The sequence below is a fragment of the Oryx dammah genome, unplaced genomic scaffold, assembly GCF_014754425.2.
Source record: "Oryx dammah isolate SB20612 unplaced genomic scaffold, SCBI_Odam_1.1 HiC_scaffold_2, whole genome shotgun sequence".
Classification (NCBI taxonomy): domain Eukaryota; kingdom Metazoa; phylum Chordata; class Mammalia; order Artiodactyla; family Bovidae; genus Oryx; species Oryx dammah.
Genome location: NW_024070186.1, coordinates 129,129,583 through 129,146,569, shown reverse-complemented (window position 1 = coordinate 129,146,569; position 16,987 = coordinate 129,129,583).

Genomic DNA, 16,987 nt, shown 5'->3' with positions numbered 1-16,987 from the left:
CAAAATTCTTAATTAAATAGTTATACAACATAATGGTATACTTTAAAGAGGCAGAACTTGAATGACAAACCATTCAGATTAAATCTCAATAGCATGAAGCACTGTTCATTTATGAAATCATTATTATTACTAGTTAGAATACTTGACCAAAAGAATCCAATACTGCCAGTGACCTTGGGGAAAGTGACATGTGTGCTTTATATCATAGAACTTCAGAGTAAGTAATAAGTAATGAAGTTGGCAAAGATAAACATCAAATAAAAAACATAAGTAAGTAATTAACTGCAACAATGTTGAGAGGACACATGAGTCTGGGAATTGGGCCAAGACAAAGGTTATAGTCAGTGTGTTTTTCAAAAATGTGGGATAGGACCTAGAAGGTAAATGAAAATGTTGGTGTCAAGAAAGTATGGCAGTGATAACTCTTAACTAACTATAACTCTAGACTGAACGGAAAATGTTCAAAGGAAAACAAATTCATTCCAACTGGCCAGCAATCAGATTTCAAAATCCCCAAATTAATCTTACATTCTTAATAAATATATGGCTTCTCTCCTTATTTTGTAAAGTCAAGTACAATCTCATTGATTTCAAACCAAACATCTCTAAGTTATGACACATGCTTTAGGCAATTTCATTTAATGTGTTAATTCATGCCTTAAGCATGGTGACTGTAAATTTACAAATTAGTGTGTTAGAAAGACAATGTTATACACCTCTGAGGCAGCCTGAGAGGCTTTATGTGTAAAGAAGAGGGCAGTTAGTGGAGAATAGAAGTTGTTGAACATGTTGTGCCCGCAAAGGGCTGTGAATGAATCCAAATCTCAGAAGTAAATGAAGTGATGACACACCAAAGAACCTGCAGACAAAAAAGAGAAGGTCAGGACGGCAAAAGTAAAAAAGAGAGAGCCTTCCATGAGGATGTAAACATTTGAAGGGAATTATAGGACTTGCACAAGATAGCAAAGGTTTAAGTGGAAGGAGCTCTAGGAATGCAGAGGAATGGAGCATTATGCTTACATTTCTCACCACACACGCATGCACACACACACACACAGGAACAAGCTACTATCATTGCAATTTATAATAACTATACTTAATGAAATTCCAATATTTTGAGTTGAGGAAAATGCCAAAGGAAGGATGCAAAACATGTAAGATATATTAATCAATCTATATTATAGAAAAAGTAAAGGAATTTCAGAAAACCCTCTACTTCTTCTTCATTGACTATGCTAAAGCCTTTGACTGTGTGGATCACAACAAACTTTGGAAAATCCTTAAATAAATGGGAATATCAGACCACCTTACTTGTCTCCTGAGAAACCTGTATGTAGGTCAAGAAGCAACAGTTAGAACTGGACATGGAACAATGGGCTGGTTCCAAATTGGGAAAGATTACATCAAGGCTGTATATTGTCATTCCACTTATTTAACTTATATGCTGAGCAAATCATGTGAAATGCTGGGCTGGATGAAGCACAAACTGGAATTAAGATTGCCAGGAGGAATAGCAATAATCTCAGGTATGCAGATGATATCACTCAAATGGCAGAAAGTGAAGAGGAACTAAAGAGCCTCTGATGAAAGTGAAAGAGGAGAGTAAAAATTTGGTTTAAAACTCAACATTCAAAAAACTAAGATCATGGCATCAAGTCCTATCACTTCACAACAAATGGATGGGGAAAAAGTGGAAACAGTGGCAGCTTTTATATTCTTGGGCTCCAAAATCACTGTGCATGGTGACTGCAGCCATAAAATTAAAAGACGGTTGCTCCTTGGAAGAAAAGTTATGAGAAAACTTAGGGTATTAAAAAGTAGAGAAATTCACTTTGCTGAAAAAGGTCAATCTAGTAAAAGCTATGGTTTTTCCAGTAGTCATGTACGGATGTGAAAGTTGGACCATGAAGAAGGCTGAGTGCTGAAGCATTGATGCTTTTAAATTATGGTTCTGGAGAAGACTCTTGAGAGTTCCTTGGACTGTAAGGGGATCAAACCAGTCAGTCGTAAAGGAAATTAACCCTGAATATTGATTGGAAGGACTGAGGCTGAAGCTCAAATACTTTGGCCACATGATGGGAAGAGCTGACTCATTGGAAAAGACCCTGGTGCTGTGAAAGATTGAAGGCAAAAGGAGAAGGTGGCAGAGGATGAGATGGTTGGATAGTATCACTGATTCAATGGACATGAACTAGGGCAAACTCTGGGAGATGGTGAGGCACAGTGAAGCCTGACATGCTGCAGTCCACGGGATCTCAAAGAGTCAGACACGACTTAGGGATTGAACAACAGTACAAATCCCCACGAATTCAGAGGAATGGAGCATGCTGCTTATTTTTCTAACTCCCCTTCCCCTCATAGGAACAAGCTACTATTACTAGAATGTTTTAAGAACTAGACTTGCTTGCATGCTGAGTCACTTCAGTTGTGTCAGACTCTCTTTGACCCTATGGACTGTAGGCCACCAGGCTTCTCTGTCTATGGGGATTCTCCAGGTAAGAATATTGGAGTGTGCTGCCATTCTCTCCCCAGGGGATCTTCCTGATCCAGGGATAGAACCCAAGTCTCCTGCACTGAAGGTGGATTCTTTATCGCTAAGCCACAGGGGAAGTCCAAGGACTATAATAAATCACTGAAATTCTAATACTTCAAGTTGAGGGAAACATCAGAAGGAAGGATGTAAGATACAGATTTTGAAGAATAACATAACAAGAAATCCCAAAAGAAATACATTTGTTTAGCTTTTAATTTTTAACTTCAGCTTTCAGTAAAATTTTCTGAGTAAAATGACCTGGATATTCTGTCTACCAGGCTATTACTAGAGCTCTAAGTAGGTTCTAATGTGAGATTGAATTTGCATTCAGTCTTCTGTCAGCTAAACGAGCTGATGCTACATCTTATGAAGTCATAATTCTGACTTTTCCTCTGACCATGGATAAGTCATTCAGGCTCTGTCAATTCATCTTAGTTAAATTAGAGAAATGGTTATTATTTTCAATTACATTATTTTACAGTTTTCAATTTAATCATACTTTTGACAGTAATACTTTCCAGTTTTACACACATTTATTTATTGAAATAGCACTTAAAACAAGGGTTGCTGTAATTAAATAGGCCATGACCTTGAACTGATAGATCTGTAATTTGAAAATTGCATTTCACGATAGAATTATTAAATACATTTCACATCTATCTAAACTTCATCTTAATTATAGTAAATTCTTTATTATCCAGGATTTGTATATCCAATTTGCATATCAGATCTGTAACTCTTCTTACTATCTTCTTACTAACTCTTTTTATTTTGCCATTTAGCTATTTAATTATCATTCATCAATTTATCACTTTAAAGACTCTTCTCCTGTTTGCAATTATTATGACAAAGTTGTGTGCAAGAGTAGAGTAAAATTAATAACAAATATTTTATGTGTTAGTATTTCCATTATTTTTTGGCTATAATTATTGAAAATTTCTATACTAAACTAATAAATAAAAATTAATTTTATTTGCTTTAGCGCATTTTTCAATTATAAAAATCTGCCTATATTTTGAATTAGAACATTGCATATATTTTCACATGCTCATAAAATTTTTATTACAATAGCTACAAACTAAAACAACATCAAAAAGTTGTAAAGAGTTCTTATACTACTTAGGGTCTAAGAAGTATTGTTTAAAAGATGATCAGAAATAAAAGGCAGGGTTTTAAAGTTTTTTCATAACATCAGTGACTTTTATAAATGACCATGTTCTATGATGAGAAAAGCTTTTTATGTGATATACATCGTGTAACTCCAACTTATAACATGGAAAAGGCTTTTAACATTAGTTGAATGACAATAAAGTTTTTACATATTCAAGTAAAGGAGACTTCCAGTCACTCTGCCATCCTTATGGGTGGATCAAGATTAGGATTAGGGATAAGAATGGGGTTAGATTGAAAAACTCTGTGTATCTTGGGAAAAGATCATTATAAACTATATATGAGGAAATGATTGTTTTTTAATTCTTTGCTATTAAGTATTTAGGCAACAGAAAGATTTGAATGAAAACACAATACACATAGCAACACTAATTCAATGGACATGAACTTGGGCGAACTCTGGGAGATGGTAATGGACAAGGGGGACTGGTATACTGCAGTTCATGGGTCCCAAAGAATCAGAGAATTAATAACTGAACAACAACATGCAAATGATTAAAATGACTACTTCAAAGAATTATTTCATTGGGAAAAAAGTGCAACTGATGGCAGTATCTTGGGAGAAAAAAAAATGATTGTTCAGATATGATAATTCCAGCCCTCACCAATATGGGGCACAGGAGAGAAGACACCTGGGGTCTGCTCTGGGATGTGGGCCAGTGTTTATGGCTGACAAGAGATCCAACTGTATAAACACTCCTTGCTGTTGGAGGAAATTAATAAAACTAGCCAATATCTGGGTCTTTAATTACCTGATTTTTTGTTGTTTAGTTGCTAAGTTGTGTTCAACACTTTTGGGACCCCATGAACTGTAACCCACCAGGTTCCTCTGTCCATGAGATTTCCCAGGCAAAAATAATGGAGTGGGTTACCATTTCCGTCTCCAGGGGATCTTCCTGACCCAGGGATCCAACTCAAGTTTCCTGCTTGGCAGGCAGATTCTTTACCACTGAGCCATCTAGGAAGTCCAATTAGCTGAGCAGATTTTTTTCCCTCAGGAATCAAATGAGGGGCCACCATTTCCTGAGAGAAACTTCAGTGTCAGTAGGTAGACTGCAGGTTGTGTTAGGCCTATGCTACAGTACTGGGAAGGATGCAGGGTGTCCAAGCAGGGATAAAGTCCTGTGGACTGACAAATACAGCAAACGAAAATAGTGGAAGGGAGTTACTACACTGGGTGCTTGCTGACTTTAAAGGAGACTTGGAGGTAATATGGTAACAGTTTACATAAGTCTTCCAGTCATTAGATAGTTTTTGAATGTTTAAAGAGAGCATAAGCCAGCCCAAATGTGAGAAATGGATGCCAAGGTCAACTCAGTTAGAACATCGGATCTTTGCCCTTTGTCTTCTTTCTTCCTTCCAGCTGTGTATAGAAAATTCAAGAGCCACAGGTCTTAAGCCAAAGTCATTTCAAAGTTTCTCCTTAATTATGACTGAGGTATTGGGAAACCTCCTGTTTTTTCTTTTTTTTTTTTTTTCTTTTTTCCTTCCAGTTATCCTGAGATAGAGCACATGCTTTATCCACTGGCCTTGAAGGAGAAACAAAACAAACAAAACCAAGCAAACCACATCTTGACAGCATTCTCAAAAACATAATATCTTTGGTAAACAAACCAAAAAATAATTTCCCAGGATATTAGATCTCTGGACCTCAATTCTGAAAGAGCTCAGCAGTGATTTTTATTTGTTTGTTTATTTCCTAATGGAAGTGCCAGTTTTCCTATTGATTTTTCAACCTCTCTTGACAGTATTCTCAAATGTCTATGTAGTCTGCCTTATAATCTATAGGCTCTTACTGATAGAGTCTTCTACACCTATCAATCAGAAAGGATTTATTAAATACAGGCTATGTACCTGGTCTTCCAGGGAGTAAGAAAGAAGTGAAGGACACTCTCCTTCCTCTTAAAGGATGAATCAATATTTTGTCATTATCAACAATAAGACTATGAGTGTAAATATGAAGTGTATCATCTGGTGAAGAATATGATTTCCCTAGCTGCTTGAAGAAAGTGTGGAAATGTTAATGATAAATTTGGCATATTGAGTTTTTAGATATAAAACATTGCTTTGCTGTTTTTCTTGCTTTTATGTGTGTCTGCTCAGTTGTGTCCCACTCTTGCTTTTAAGTTTATCAATTAAACTTTCTAGAACGTTTCTAACTATTGATTTTTCCAGCTACCTTTTGGGACACTAATTTTTACTTTCCTCATAGGTCTAATATTTATTTTTAATTTTTTTTGTTTAAGTTTTGGCTGCACAGGTGTTCATAGCTACGTGCAGGCTTTCTCTAGTTTCGGCAAGTGAAGGCTGCTCTTCATTGCAGGGCATGGGCTTCTCATTCCAGTGGCCTCTCTTGTTGCAGCATGTAGGCTCTGGCGCCCACTGGCTTCAGTAGTTGCACATGTGGATTCAGTAGTTGTGGTGCACAGGTTTAGTTGCTCCATGGCATGGGAAATCTTCCCTGGCCAAGGATTGAACCCATGTCTCCTGCATTGGCAAGTGGATTCTAATCTACTATATCACCACGGAAGTCCCTGGGCTAATTTTTAGATGTAACTTTACATATATTGGTACTCCTGCTTTGGGGACCAATGTGATATTAGCACACATGATTAAATGAATAAACGTATTTGCTTACTTTAGTGTGCTTGCTTATTTCTCTATTCTTTAGTGTCTTAGAGGATAAATTAGAGGATATAAATATCTTCAATCCTAATCCTTGGAAGTTTACAAATGCAAATTGCAACTCCATACACTAATTTCACTCTCAGAGTATATTTGACTATGTGGCGTCCTGTATATGCTAATACTGTGAGTAGAATTTAATCTACAGTTACTACTACCTTCTAAGTATCTTCTCTCAAGGTTTTAACTTACTTTCAAAACTAGTGGGGTCATTATTTCCCCACATTTCCAAATAGGATAATACTCCCTCTTTGCCTGCTGCTAAGTGGTATTTTTATTCTGCTGTGGATTCTAGTTTCAAAATGGAAAATCACCCATTTCCCATAATTTATTTAATTTTTACAGATCACTTTGTTATGAAAATATAAAAACAAATGCACAGACAAGAAAGTACAACAGGGCAGTAACAAGCAAGAATACATGGTATTTTTGTAACCTAGAGTCTAGACACAGACTCTAGGTTGGTTTAGCTGTCACAAATACCCAGACACCTATCTATACATAATTCTATCATGTATTGACCAGAGCATCTTCTATAGCTCTGTAGCTGTGAGTAGGTCTTCTTCCCTGCAGTTATCTATTCACCTAATAATGTGTGTGTGTATTAGTCACTCAGTCCTGTCTGATTTTTTGTGACCGCAAGGACTGTAACCCTCCAGGGTACTCTATGGGATTTTCCAGGCAAGAATATTGGAGTGGGTTGCCATTTCCTTCTCCAGGGGATCTTCCCCACCCAGGGATCAAACTCAGGTCTCCTGTATTTCAGGCAGATTCTTTACTGTCTGAGCCACCTAGAAAGCCCTAATAATACTCTTGTCTAACTGTTTTCTCCCCAACCCTCTCTCACTATGTGGAAAAATCTTGTGTATTACCTAATTTATGTCTGATCTATTTCCTATTATGAAAGAACATGATTTCATTAGATTGCTCAACTAACTTCTTTGTAATATAGGAGCTTCCCTGGAGGCTCAGGTGGTAAAGAATCTGCCTGCAATGCAGGAGACTACAGTTCAGTCTCTGGGTCAGGAAGATCCCCTAGAGAAGGAAATGGCAACCCACTCCAGTATTCTTGCCTGGGAATTCCATAGACAAAAGAGCCTGGTGGCTACAGTCCACAGGATCACAAAGAATTGGGCCCAACTGGGCAACTATCACTCATTCATATATAGGAACTTCCATGGTGGTCTAGTTTCAAAGATTCTGTGACCCCAATGGAGGGGACACAGGTTCGATCCCTGGTTTGGGAAATAAGACCTCATATGTTGCTTTCCCCCCAATTCCCTCACTCACTCACTTTGACTATGTTGAAAAATCTTGTGAACTACCTAACTTACGTCTGATCTATTTCCTACTGTGAAAGACATAACTTATTGCCCCACTAACATTTTTGTAACATATATATACATATTCAAATATACAATCCTTTTTCTTGAAAAGGATTTCAAAAATCTATTGTTTTGTGAAGAATGGGTACCTAAAAGTACCAAAAAAAAAAAAGGACCTAGGAAACATCCAAGATATGTTTTATATATATGTATATTATAAATAACAATATAATCAATAGGATTAGAACGCTCTTGATGGGAAGGAAATTTTGGAACAAAGGAGAAAGAGAAAGAATCAACAAGATCTGTAGCTGGGACACTGAGTCACAATTTTGTTGTTTAGTCACTAAGTGACATCAAACATGACGGAGGAGCCTGGTAGGCTGCAGTCCATGGGGTCGCTAAGAGTTGGACACGACTGAGCGACTTCACTTTCACTTTTCACTTTCATGCATAGGAGAAGGAAATGGCAACCCACTCCAGTATTCTTGCCTAGAGAATCCCAGGGATAGAGGAGCCTGGTGGGCTGCCGTCTGTGGGGTCGCACAGAGTCGGACATGACTGAAGCGACTTAGCAGCAGCAGCACATCGAACTCTTTGCAACCCCATGGACTTTAGTCCTCCAGGCGCCTCTGTGCATGGTGTTTTCTAGCCAAGAATACTGGAATGGGTTACCATTTTCTCTGCGTGCACTTAGTTACTTGTTTCGGAGAAGACAATGGCACCCCACTCCAGTATTCTTGCCTGGAAAATCCCATGGACCCAGGAGACTGGTAAGGTGCAGCTCATGGGGTCGCGAAGAGTCAGACACGACTGAGAGACTTCACTTTCGCTTTTCACTTTCATGCATTGGAGAAGGAAATGGCAACCCACTCCAGTGTTCTTGTCTGGAAAATCCCAGGGACAGGGGAGCCTGGTGGGCTGCCGTCTATGGGGTCTCATAGCGTTGGACATGACTGAAGTGACTTAGCAGCAGCAGCAGCAGCAGTTATTTATTTTTAGTAGGGAATAGTTATCTGTTAGAAAAGATTTTTAAGGCCTAATTACACTTTATTTTAAAATTCCACAGGATCTACATTCTTGGGTTTTATGTGATAGTCCTTAAAGTATTTTTGTAGCTATATACCAAACTTTCTAGTAAATACACTTGTCTTTCCTGACCTGATAATTTTCCTTTGATATTTGTTAATTGGCTAACCAGAGAAAAGAAGACCAATTAATGATAGACTCTTTCAACATTTCTTCTGTTTTTACAGAATGTCCTTGGCTTTTTTAGAATTGACAATATTGAGAATTAACTTTTAGGAACGTCCTGGAAACTCACAATACAATTTGATCATGCCTACAATAACAGTAATAGGCTAAACTATGTACACAGAGCAAGATAGTACATAACTTGAAGAAACTGTTTAAATTTCCCATCTGTAAAATGAAGGAGACTAGTGCTGATGTTCTCAAATTTTTTCCTTTATTTCCAATTATTTTCTCACATGCATGTATACATACACTCTCACACTGTCTCTCTTACCAGTTTAACAACCAATTTGTAAACTGAAACTTTTAAAAATTCACTGAAATAATATTGCACTGTATTCCTTTTGTGATACTAATATATATGATTATTATAAAGTATTTTTAAAATGTCAGAGATGCAGAAACTCTGTATTAGTATGGTGGGTGAAAAAGGCATTGCAATTCGAATAAAGTAGTTCAAGTTTTGTTAATAACTGGACAAGTTACATGACCTCTTTGTACTTTAGATTCTTCACTGGTGAAATCTGTCTCCTAGGGCTATTGTGAGAATCAAATAAAATTCATTTACTAGATGGATATTCGTGCTCTATGCGTATGCTCAGTCACTCAGTTGTGTTCAACTCTTTGCATCCCCATGGAGTGTAGCCCACCAGACTCTTCTGTCCATGAGATTCTCCAGGCTAGAATACTGAAGTGGGTTGCCATGACCTCCTCCAGGGGATCTTCCCAATCCAAGGATCTCTTGCATTTCCTGCACAAGCAGGCACCGTTCTTTACCACTGCCCCACATGGGAATGGAGAAGGCAATGACAACCCACTCCTGTACTCTTGCCTGGAAAATCCCATGGACAGACGAGCCTGGTAGGCTGCAGTACATGGGGTCTCGAAGAGTCGGACATGACTGAGCGACTTCACTTTCACTTTTCACTTTCATGCACTGGAGAAGGAAATGGCAACCCACTCCAGTGTTCTTGCCTAGGAAAATCCCAGGGATGGGGGAGCCTGGTGGGCTGCAGCCCATGCGGTCACAAAGGCTCGGACATGACTGAAGCAACTTAGCAGCAGCAGCAGCACATGGGAACCCCTCTAAATGTATATGTGTGTTATCAATTTTCAGGGACTTATACTTTATTAAATAGATATCTTCTGTTTCTTCAGCCTTGATAGTGTGATCTTTTTCTTTGGATCTTGTTAAGTATGGGTGTAAGTGTATTTGAGAAAATAAGTATATGTGTACATATATAGTTATAAATTATATTTATTTATATTATATAATGATATCTATGAAACATAGACTTGTATAGGTAATAGATATTATATAAGTATGAAATAATATATGTAAACAGTGGGCTTCCCAGATGGCACTAGTGGTAAAGAACCTGCCTGCCAATGTAGGAGACACAAGACACCCAGCTTTGATCCCTGGGTCAGGAAGATCTCCTGGAAGAGGGCATGGCAACCCACTCTGGTATTCTTGCCTGGAGAATCCCATAGACATAGGAGCTTGGTGGGCTATAGTCCAGTGGGTTGCAAAGAGTTGGACACAGCTGAAGTGACTTAGCACATGCACATGTAAATAACATATAATTTAAATATATGTCTTGTCCATATATTTTAATATATAAACACATACACAAATATATTGTTAAGCTTATACATCTAGTACCAGTGGAGAGCAAATTGGTAGGTCTGACTTCAGGAATGCTGTTTTCCAGATACTAGAATTTTCCATACTTCCATATACAGAATATTGCATAATTGTTATTTATTATATGTTTAATGAAAAATTGGTACAACAGAAAAGAGCACTCTCCTGACCACTTATTCCTAATTATTTGATTTACCTATACATTTTCACAATTCTTTAGAGCAATGAGTTGATGACAGAGATTTAAGAATTCTGAGAATGGTATTCCAGCCTAGGCAATTGCTTTTTGAAAAGTAATTGTGTCTTGATCTCTGGAATAACTGGGTATTCCTCTTTATGCACCATCATTTGTTTAGCCTAAGTGTAACATTTCATCCAGCAACCCATAGAGGTTTGCAATTTGTCTATAGTTGACACTTGGAAGCTCTTTCTCTCTAATAGTTTCCCCACTAGATTAGAAGGACCAGGCTGATCTTTAATAAACCAGATGCCAAGGACTTTATTATCATTGCTCTGGGTGTACTTGGGACTATCTCAATAATTTGATAATTTCTGCAGTGCTTGCAACAACCCCAGCTGCAAGTCAATCTGAGAACTTGTTTCCTTGACATTGCAGCTGTGCTATAGACATTCTTTTGATGAGAAGTTCATTCGTGTGTTTATCCAGAGTGAAAGAAATATTAATGTTCAATATTACTGAGTATCTGCTAGGCTCAGGCCATGGTTCGATGTACCAGAAATACATATCCCACTTCACCTCTATGGAGCTTACATCCTGGTGGAGGTGTCATGATAATTTCAGCCACAGGAACTATGATGCAGAATACAAAAATTATGTTCAGATTACTCAGGAGACATAGGTCATAATGATCTATCTACTATGTGGGATTACAAATAAATTTATGAGGAAATTTGAACTGATTTTAAAATGAATAAGAATTTATCTCAGTGAAAAAGAAAAGAGCATTCCAAGCAAAGGAGAAAAATGTAGTTACAGAGTAGTGAAGGGAACTGTGACCATTGTTAAACTGAACTAACACTTATAAAGCTGAAGCCAACAAATAGAATAGGGAGAGATGAAACTGAGGATATCAATATTTTGAAAGACTGAACTCATTAAGCACCTTAAATGTTAATCACTCAGTCATATCCAACTCTGCCACCCCATGAACTATAGTCTGCCAAGCTCCTCTGTCCATGGAATTCTCCAGGCAAGAATACTGGAGTAAACAGCCATTCCCTTCTCCAGTGGATCTTCCTGACACAGGGATTGAACCCATTGGTCTCCTTGCATTGCAGGCAGTTTCTTTACCAGTGGAGCCCCCAGCGCATCTTAAAGATCTTGCTAAGGTTTTGGTCATTATTTTAAAGGTCATTGGAAATCAACTGTAAGGTAGTTTGAACATTCTTTAGCATTGGCCTTCTTTGAGATTTGAATGAAAGCTGACATTTTTCAATCTTGTGGCTGCTGCTGAGTTTTCCAAATTTGCTGACATAATTAGTGCAGTCATCTTTAGGCTTTTAAATATTGCTAGCTCAGCTGGAATTTCATCTCCTCCATTAGTTGTTTTAATAATAATGGACCATAAAGAAGACCGAGAGCTGAAGAATTTAGCATTTGAATTGTGGTGCTGCAGAAGACTCTTGGGAGTCCCTTGGATGACAAGGAGATCAAACTAGTTAATCCTAAAGGAAATCAACCCTACATATTCATTGGAAGGATTGTTGCTAAAGCTAAAGCACCAATTCTTTGGTCACCTGATGTGAGAAGCCAAATGGAAAAGACCTTGATGCTGGGAAAGACTGAAGTCAAAAGGAGAAGGGATCAGCAGAGGATGAGATAGTTAGATAGCATCACTGACTCAATATACATGGATTTGAGCAAACTCTGGAGTGGGCTTCCCCAGCTGCTCTGCAGTAAAGAATCTCCTGCAATGCAGGAGACATGGGTTCATCAGGAAGATCATTTGGAGGAGGGCATGGCAACATACTCCAGTATTCTTGCCTGGGGAATCTCATGGACAGAAGAGTCTGGTGGGCTGAAGTCTATAGGGTTGCAAAGAGTTGGACATGACAGTGACTGAAGAACAAAAAAGGAAACCAATAAGAGATTTTATATACCAAATGTGTGGGTGGATGGCATAGGGAATGTTTAGCCTTTTAGTCAGAAAAGATCATGCCAGCCCCATTGTGAAAGGGAGACTCAGTTGAAAAAGGGAAAGAGACTAGCTAGTGGACTATTGCTGAAGGCCAGATTAGAGTTGGCTTAAAAGGATTAGGTTTGTAATAAAGATATCAGAGGAGTAGAGACATCGGCAAGACTTTAATAAAGTAATACCTGCATGTTATTCATCAACATGCTGCTCATCAACAATATTGGGAAAAATTAGACAAAAAAAGACAAGGTCAAAGATGATTTCCTGATTTCTGGTTTGTATATTTGACTTTTTTGGCCATGTCAGTTTGTTGATATAGAAAATACTGGAAGAGTTATATAAGTTAAGATTATGAGTTCTGTTTTGGAAATAATACATTTCCGATTCAAATACAATATCAAACAGGCAGGTTGGGTATAGAGTTTAGCTGTACATGGTTTTGAAACTGAGAGATCTAAGCTATAAATGTGGGTGTAGAGTAACAGATAATTGTTGAATCCATTAATGCCGTTGATATTGCCTAGAGAAAACATATGCCAACCAGATAACATATTCCAGATCAAATCTTAAAGAACTTCAAATATGTTTACTATAATTTGAAAAAGATAAATGATCAGAGTACACTGATAAGAACGGTCATGGACTTCAGGAGAATGTGATGTCAGAGAAAACAAGACAGAGTGTTTCTGGAAGTCAGTGTCAAAAGTATCAACTGCTACAAAAAGGTCAAGTAAATACAGACTATTAAATGTCTATTGGCTTTAGTGCCAAGGAAACCATGTTTTACTTCAGCAAGAACAATGTCATTGGAGTAATAAGAGCAAAAAACAGATTAGGATAGGTTGAGAAGTTACTGAGGAATAAAGAGAAAAAGTCTGTGATGTAAGATGGCTTGTTAAAAAGGTTTGATGAAGAGAATCAGGGATATAGAGCTTTGGTTAAGAGTTAAAGCACACTTACCATTTTCATGTATGACAGGGTAGCAGCTGGAAGCTCCTTGGCTTGGGGGTAAATCAGAAATTATTTTATGAGCCCAAAGGAAATAAAGTAGTTATTCTGCTTTTCAGGCTTTTCTGGTGACTCAGACAGTAAAGAATCGGCCTGCAATGTGGGAGACTGGGTTCAATCCCTGGGCGGGGAAGATCCCCTGGAGGAGGGCATGGCAGCCCACTTCAGTATTCTTGCCTGGAGAATCCCCATGGACAGAGGAGCCTGGAGGGCTACTGTCCCTGGGGTCGCCAAGAGTCAGGCATGACTGAGTGACTAAGGACAGTACAGCACATTCTGCTTTTCATGAAGTCCAGTAAAATAATATCTTATATAAACAGAATAAAAGATACAGGCAAGATATTAGAGGATGTCCTTCAAAATACACACTTATTTTTATAAGGATTTAGTCTGTTTTCCTATTCATTTCTAAAGAAAGCTGTTTTCTTGGTTTTGTTTGGATGTGTTCTCACCCTGAGGAACGGAATTGTAACAGATAATTATATTCACAGTTAAGTTTCTTTCATTCTTATTCTCTGATTCTAAATAATGAGATGACAGTATATTAGGTTCTAATAGAAAAAAAAAAGGAACTTTTTTTCCCCTAAAATGAGTATATTATGCCCTGAGTTTATTGAGATTTTGGATAAACTCTGCTTCAGTCCATAACAAGCAATTCAGTTACAATAGCATGTTGAAAAATTTGAATGACATGTTGGAAAATTTGAGTAACATGTTGGAAAATTTGAAACTCATTCTCACCAAAATATTGCACATATATATTTCTAGAAACAATGTTTTACAGGCAATGATTATTATGTTTGCATTTAAAAAGGTTTATATTTAGTGACACACATATTGGAAATAAAGGAATATTCTTTATAAATGTGTGATATTTCACATATGAAAACACTGAAATAAAAACATGCACTGTGTTATTTCAATGTGTCATCTCACCTAAGGCTTTAAAAAATATATATTCATGATATACAGTATAGAAAATATTATAATAATCTTTACCTATGTAGAACTATTCACAGAACCCTAGGGCATCATAATTTAACTTTTCAATAGTGGTCCAACTTACATGGCTTGAGAAACCATAAAACAAAGGTGCAGAACTTATACCAACTATATACTTTTTCACATTAAGTTAAAGGCTTAGGAAAAATCCACAAGAAGCAATTAAAATTTTTCTAACTTATATAAAATTATAGAATAAGACATATGACACATAGTGGCTGTTATGATTTTGTAAAAATACTAAATAATATTTTACTCAAGAATTACTAAAGTAGTGTGTTTTGGGAATGAAAATCATTCTAATATTAGTAAAGACTTAAAATGATGTCAGTGATTTCAATTTATTATATAGCATGTTGAAGTCAACTTAATGAGGAAGGTATTGAGTTTCATGGGACTACTAACTTAACTTGTGACTTTTTTGCCAGTTTAGGATTAGTTTTCTGGGCTTAAATCTAAAGAAGTATGCTTATATTTAGAATTAAATCTGTGCTGTACTGATAAGTAATACATATTTTCCTGGTTTATTATAAAGCTAATTTATATCCTTTATCATATAATTTTAACTATCAGCCTTTAAAAAAAAAAGAAATGAAGTTTTCTGAAAAGCAAATATCCAACAGACAGATAAGTCATTCTTAGCATTGGGTAAGTACAGACATGATGTATAAATGAGTTACCCTCAGGCACCTCTAAGTTATGCAATAGTCTTTTATTCTTAAGAAATTTAAGGATTTAATGACCTGGCAACACAGAAGCACTACTATATACCTATAGCAATATATTATTAGAGAATTAAACATCATAAAATATCTTGATTTCTGGAGGAATAAAATTTCTTTAAAAATTAACTATGTCACAATTATTTATGTGTCTTGTTAGATGTCTAGTCATCTGATAAGCCTCAGGTATACTCAAGGAAAAGAGATAAATTGACTCAAAATCAATATAACTTTTTATAACTTAAAATAATTTGTATCAAAATGTTTAAAAGTGAATTATCATATTTATTAGTCACTTCTTTGCCATCTAAATAATATCTTTTTTACATACATTCTTTGCCCGTGAATATTGCCACCCTCAATTTTTCAATGATCTGGCTTTCAGCTTGTTACAGTTGGTGTTTCCTGAATTGCAATTCCTCTGATATTCCTCCTCAAACTCATTTTTCTAGTAATTCAAACTTCCTCAGTTTACCTCTTTATTTAAGTTGACATAAGTGAATGGTAATCAGTATTGCTACATTCTTATAATCAATATATGTTCTTTCTAAATGTGTTTTATAATAACACCTTATAAAATCACTTCTGCTTTTAATCATTTCAGAATTTCCTGTATGTTGACCTGAAATAAATAGTTAGGTTTATTTGAGACCAACAGAGAATTGCAACTTGGGGTCTGAAACCATGGCAAGCTGTAAGCAAGGTCCCACAAGACGAGGGAAGAACAGTTTTATGGAAAGGAAAAGGAAGTTGAGAGGACTGTAGTAAGCAAAAAATCCCTGGTTTTTCATTGGCTGAGTCTGTAGCAGAAAAAAAAGATGAGTTTTTCTTCTTCCTGTTGAGTTTTGCTATCATCTCAAGGCAAGTGAGCTCCCCATCCTGGTCTCCCATCTATTCAATTGAGGTTTTGTTTACTAATTTTTTATATCTGCCACAATACTAAATTTAGATATTTGAATTTGTTAACCTATCTGGGAGACTCATGGAAACTCTTATTCCTTTGCCAATCCCAATTCAATTTCTTTTGACAAATATAAAAAGCTGCTTCATTAATGCATCTGTTCATCATTCTTTGTCAACAATGGTGAACTATGATTTCAGTGTTAAGACTTTTTAAAAATCATGTGTAACTTGAAGTTAAGAGCCAAGTCTCAGGGCTTGGCTATTTATCTATTGGTTCATTCCTTAAAATATGTTTCTTATATTATGACTTACTATAAGAAGATGCATATATTTGGTCTTCACACCCATTTCTGGCACAGAGCTTTTAAAACCCCAGAAGCTTCCTAGGTGATGAAAGTGGTAAAGGTGTCTTTTGCTAATGAGGTAATTTGATTCATCCCACAAGCTGGAAGATACACAGTTACAATTCTTTATCCACAAAGAAATAGATACTCTAGTCTTCAGCTGTCCCTACATTCTCCCCAGGCTGCCAGGTTGATAATCAGATTAAGGCACATATAATCCCTCCTGGGGATTCATTC